The sequence below is a fragment of the Schistosoma mansoni genome, chromosome 1 (assembly GCF_000237925.1).
Source record: "Schistosoma mansoni strain Puerto Rico chromosome 1, complete genome".
NCBI lineage: Eukaryota > Metazoa > Platyhelminthes > Trematoda > Strigeidida > Schistosomatidae > Schistosoma > Schistosoma mansoni.
This window is the reverse complement of record NC_031495.1, coordinates 6,481,979-6,488,549: the sequence shown is the minus strand read 5'-3', so window position 1 is coordinate 6,488,549 and position 6,571 is coordinate 6,481,979. Positions and strand designations below refer to the sequence as shown.

Below are 6,571 nucleotides of genomic sequence, written 5' to 3'. Positions count from 1 at the left end.
TCACTCTAGGACTCGAACCCAGTACCTTTCGCTTCAAACGCCATCGCATTATCCACTCAGCTACTGAGTCCTGAGGGCCATTTGCTTGTGCAATGGGGTGAAGTTTAAACTCACTTAATATTGTTTGTTTATATCTTCCCATTGATGTTTAGGACTGCAATTGGTCAGTCTCTTATTAGCCATATGTGTAAACTGTGCGTATTACCTCTATATAGCGTCCTGAATTCCACTGCTAGCCACTATCCACCTTTGCTCATTTTATTAAACATTTTAAATTGAACTGATAGCCTTTTCTTTTTTTTTCTGTTTCCGAAATAGTTGTCAAGGCGGTACAATTTTTTTTACTACGAATTTATGTTACTATGCAAGAAATTTGTATCCAACGTAAAACACACATATAATTTTTAAAATAAAGTTTATAATCACATGATTCTATCAACAGATTCATATAGTAATTAAACATGTTATATACAAACACAATTGATGAATGATATTGTTTACAATTAAAACAAGCTTATAGAAAAAACAAGGCCTGTTTACAAATTGTCTTTTATTTTCGACGTTTCGCTTGATTTCTTGAGAAAACGAAAGGGGGGTGTAGGGGTATTTTGCTTCTTTTTCTTTTCGTAGTATCTCAATTCCTTAGATTTCACACATTTTGTTTTACTTGTTTAATAAACAAATGAATATGTAACTGTTGTTCTATTATATCATCATAAACAAACCGTCAAAAGAAAAGGGTTCAATATGACAGTTGAATTGTTTTTCAATATTGATGTATTTACAATCTATCCATGTTGAAGATTGTTTTATACAAAAATAAAGGCAATTATCATTCATACATATCAATACTTAAAAGCTAGGAGGTTTTCTTTGCAAAAGATCAACATTACTGATTATCATCATCATCATCATCATCATCACCATCATCGTCGTCAGTTAAATATTATTTTGAATGTTTCAATGGTTGTTAAAAGCATTGTCAAAAAAGAGGGGTATTTTATTTTACTGAATCAGTTAGATAAAAAAATCATAAGGAGTTTCTAGTTTGTTTATTGACAATGCTATAAGAGAGAAAGACAATAAGGAAAGAAACTGTTATATCTAGAACTTAAATCCCTAGTGTGCCGCGTATATAATTGAGCACTCGAACGCTAGAACCTTTCTTAGTCACATATGAGAAAACAGAAGACAAATGGAAGGAATTTTATTACAAACAGTGTCAAGTATTTATAGTTTTTAGTAAAAACGAAATCATCATTAGAGTCATCGAATTCGCACACAGGGGGTTCATAGCATTTGTCCAATAGGGAAGCAACACTTAAAGATTCTGGAATATTCTTCCAAAGCTGATTAGATGGAATATCTTCGGCTCTTTCTGAGCTTCTTGGAGCTTCATCAATTTCACCCATGGACCATCCTCACAGAAACACATTGTCAAAAAAATCAATCGAATATAGTTCATAATTTCTGTATTTGTTTTTTTATAGTTCCCTTGTTCAATAACTATCGTCCATTTAAGGAAATTCAAAGTTAAGTGATAAAAAAATGGGCTATATTACTAGGTAAAATATAAATAATAGTGTTAGAAATCCTTGTTAGATTTATCAGATGACTTATTTGTAAACATATATTGAAAACGGAGTAATATTTTTGATGTGTGAATGAGATCATTTCAATCTTTGTATCACTGGTTTCTAGAAACATCCAAATAGCGGTAAACATAAAACTAATATTAAGATGGTGGAGAACACTTGTAGCTCAGGTGGGTGATTTTGATGGAGTTTTGTTCTCTGAGCTGGATGGTTTGGTCGTGGAGCTTTCATCGTCCTTCTGTACAACATCATCACACTCGAAGTTTGTGCTGATGGTGTAGTTCAGAAAGACGATGAAAGCTCCACGACCAAACCATCCAGCTCAGAGAACAAACCTCCATGAACATAAAACTAATGTGAAATAGTTAGATTCATTATAGTATTAATCACATAACACATATGAGCATTCTATTTATTTAGATTTACTTTGTATTACATAAATATTCATGAATGAATGATTGAATGTTTATAACTACGCGTAGTACTGAAAAGTTAATCTTGATTTTTCCTCAGATTTGTTCGACTTTTATGATTTTTATAAAATATAATTTGTGATTTGATTTATGGTTATGTATTGGGGCATTCTAAAGTTTCTTTAAAGTTCTTATGACGAACCGTGCTCAATAAAATTAAATTATGGATTACATGAGCTTGATATTACTGATTGCAGTCGATTATAGTTACAAATGGCTTTTTGATTCATAACTTAGATAGGGTCATATTTGTTTACTATCCGAAGGGGAGTTTTGTGGAGACTTTTAGTAATTTTATAGTTGAGATCATGAGCCATTTGTAGCTAGACCACCATGGAAAACCTAGAAACATTTGCAGATGTTTCGTTCTATTGTGGGACTTCTCAGCAGTGCACATCCACGATCCCGTCTCATGAGATTCGAATTCAGGACCTATCGGTCTTGCACGCGAGCGCCTAACCTTTACACCACTCAATTACATGGATTGGTTGAAGTTAGACATTAACAACGTTGGATGCCGGCTCAGTGATCTAGGGACTGGTAAGTCCTAGGTTCGAATCTCGCGAGGCGGGATCATGGATGCGTATTTCTGAAGAGCCCCACAATAGGACGAAATGGCCGTCTGGTGCTTCTACGTTTTCAATTGACTTATGATTTCAACTATAATATTTGTGTACTACCGATGAGTCCATTATCAAGACTAAGTCGTATTCCAGTGGTGATCAGGTTTTAATAATTGTACATTTACAGTCAGTTCATGATATACGCTACAAACAGTAATGTCATTCTTTATAAACAGTTATTTCCATATCAACCAAAATTTGTTCAATTAATCAAGTATTCATCATTTCACACAAAATATTTTCCAAAAATATTTTCTCATTACAAAGTTGTTTTAACATGTTTTACAAAATGAAATCCTCATTACACATCAACTTCCTTGATTATAAGAAAGCATTTGACAATGTAAATAGGAGAACATTATGGAAACTTCTTCGACACTCATGAGTGAGTCACTAGGAAAATCTTCAACATCATCTGGAATTCATACGAAAGACTACACTGAAAAAGGAGTTGACTGGATTCTGAAGACTTCGACATGTGAAGTAAACCATGGAATATAATGAACAGGTTTTATGCGACTAGACATTTTGGACTCCGCAGATAAGCTGAACCTTCTATCCCATACACATCAACAAATGCAGGTCAAACAGACAGTGTGGCAGCAGTTTCTGACGCAGTAGGCCTCAACATACACAAGGACAAAAGCAAGATCTCCAAATACAACATGGAGAACACCAACACAATCACATTTGATGGAGAAACTCTGGAACAGATGGAATCTTCGAAGTACATTGGAATTATCATTGACGAACGAGGAGGATCTGATGCCGGCGCAAAGACAATGATTGGCAAAGCAAGGACAACATTCTTACAGTTGAAGAATATATGGAACTCAAAAAAACTCAAACAACTATCACAATCTTCAATACAAACGTCAAGACAGTTCTAATGTATGGAGCTGAAACTATGAGAAATATAACAATGATCATCAAAAATGTACAAGTATATATAAACAATTGTCTACATAAGATAGTGAATGTCCGTTGGTTGGAAACCATCATCAACAATCTGCTGTGGAAGACAACAAACCAAATTGCAGATGAAGAGGAAATTAGGAAAAGACGTTGGAAGTAGATAGGACACACATTTCGGAAATCACTAAACTGCATCACTAGAGGAGTTCTAGCTTGGAATTGTGAATGTAAGCGGAAAATAGTAAGATCGAAGAATACAATGTTTCGAGAATTGAAAGCAGACATGAAAAGAATGGGTAAGAACTGGAAAAGACTGGAAAGGATTGTCCATGATAGAGTTAGATGGAGAATGCTGGTGATCGGCCTATGGTTCTCAATGAGGGGTAACAGACGTGAATAAGTAATTGATTGCACAAACGTTCTGATGTGTAGAAGTCATAGACTAAATGAGCAGAAAAATAACCGATTAGCTGGGTATGACACATCACTTGTACATGTAAACTTTGATGATATCCTAATTCATTTGAATGACTGAATTATGACTAACATATATTTCATCTCTTACAAATCGAAGCCAAATGAAGACAGATAAGTGAATCTAATCTTAATTAAAAGAGAATACTTAGGCAATCTATCATTATACAGTAAATCATCATTATCCAAAAATTACATTTACATTACTCATGTTCACTTGAGTTTATTTTCCAACTTTATTCTTGCCTAATTAATTCCTTTTTTTGTTAAAGTAACTTCTTACCTAACATTCTTTGCATCCATTCTATTAATTTCCTATTATCAATCTATTCAAATGGGAAATGTAAATTACATTTCTTATTTTTTTGTTTGTTTTTATTCTTACATAATCATTAACTGATTGTATGATTTTGTTTTTCTTACATCAATTGAGTCTTTAATCGATTGGCATCTTCAAAGGAAACATTAAGATATAGAGTTTGTTCATTGATTTCGTAATCAACGACAACATTCATGTATTTGTATAAGCGTACTCTGAGGTTGTTTACAATGTTTTCAATGCACACTGTGTTTAGTGTTCATCGCTTGAAATTATAATTTCACCCATTTAGAAAGCATGAATGGTTGATTATGGTTTAGTTATTATGGAATATAATATTTCAACCATATTTGAGACATTTTGAACTATGTTTCATTAATATGGTTATACACGACAGTTGTGGATACCTACAAGCTTTTGAAATGATATATTTGATGAGAAATTTCACAACAGACTGTAGTATTCATCCATCTAATAAACGGAAAAATTGATCTGAATATCATAATATTTGATACTATGTAAACATTGAAGGCACTGCAGATAACCTCAATCAAAGTCATGAAGGAGGATTCAATGAAAAGAAACAATCTGTCACTGAAATTGGATTCTTATTACCTTATATTGTTTCTTCAAATGTCTAAAATTAGTAGACTCATTATAATATATTTTATTAAAAATAATAAATTTGTTTAAATTGTCATTTGTTTATGTTAATCTATTGTTAAATAGATTCATGTCATTGTTGTCAACCATTAAATTTATTATCAGAAAGGGTTTTTTTGAAGATGATAGTAATTTATGAATTGAATTATTGAGTCGATCCATGCTAGACTATCAGGGAAAACGTGAAAGCACCGGAGAGTTATTTCGTTCTAGTATAGGACTCCTCAACAGTGCTCATCCACTGTTCCATCATGGGATTCGAACCCAAGACCTTCAGTCTCACGTGGGAACGCTTAACCCCTAGACCACTGAATTAACAGCTCACTGAAGACAATGATGGACGGTAGCACAATATCATGGATTGGTTGAGGTCGAACATTAACACCATTGGATACCGTCTCCGTGGTTTAAAGGTTAAACGTATGCGCGTGAGACTGAAAGTCCTCGATTTGAATCCCGTGTGCAGGATCATGGATGTGCACTGTCGAGGAGTCTCATACTACGATGAAACGGACAACGAGTGTTTCCAGTCTTTCCATGGTGGTCTAGCTTAAATCGACTCATGAATTCAACTATTATATTAAATTTAAATTAAATTGAGTAAAATCAAGAAATGATTACATTTACTTTCAGCTTAAATATCAATTGTGTTTAGAGGTGATTTGATGTAGATTCGTTTAGAAACCATGTTAGATTTATTTATCTATCTATCAATGAATATATATGTGTATAACAATAATTGTTTTTCATCAATTTACTAACATTATAGGCATTTTGATATGTTTTGTGCAGCCTACAAATCAGAAAAGATTCAGTATATACATCGTTTATTGTATTGAAATATGTTTTTTTGATAAAGTCACTTTCTTAGTTGAAATCATAAGTCAATTGAAGCTAGACCACCACGGAAAACCTGGGAGCACTGGACGGCCGTTTCGTTCTGTTGTAGGATTCCTCAGCAGTAGACATCCACGAACCGTCTCACGAGATTCTTTCTACCTCTCTCTGCACATTCGTTTTCATAATTCAAACATGAGATTAATGAATTGGTCAACTAATGAACATGTGATTTTATATTATAGATATGCACTTCATTTACTTTATCCAATTATTGTTGAATACATTATGCGAACTCACATACACTTAGAGGTACTTTCCTAAAATGTATCGAAATTTTGCACTAATACCTATCGAATAGATGGAATTTCATTAGTTTATTGTTTCTGTTAAAGAAGTTGACTACAAGTCGAATTTTTTTCTCTATATTTTATCGACAGTTATTGATGTTTATTATCAGAAAGGGTTTTGTGAAGATTTCAGTATTTCCATAGTTGAAAACATGAGTCAGGTAAAGCTAGACCACTAAGTAAAACCTGGAAGCATTGGCGCGAGAATGGTAGGTCCTGGGTTTAATACTCGCGAGGCGAGATCGTGGATGCGCAATGCTGAGAAATCCCACGAAACGGCTGTCCAGTGCTTCTAGGTTTTCCATGGTGGTCTAGCTTTAAT

At 33.6% G+C, this 6,571-nt stretch overlaps 1 non-coding gene across 1 annotated transcript; it reads right to left on the bottom strand.

Moving 5' to 3' along the window:
* On the bottom strand, positions 1-67 carry Smp_tRNA_00897_Pseudo_TTG.1.1. Its single transcript has one exon. It is a non-coding gene (tRNA).
* Between the last annotated feature and the right edge of the window lie 6,504 nt (positions 68-6,571).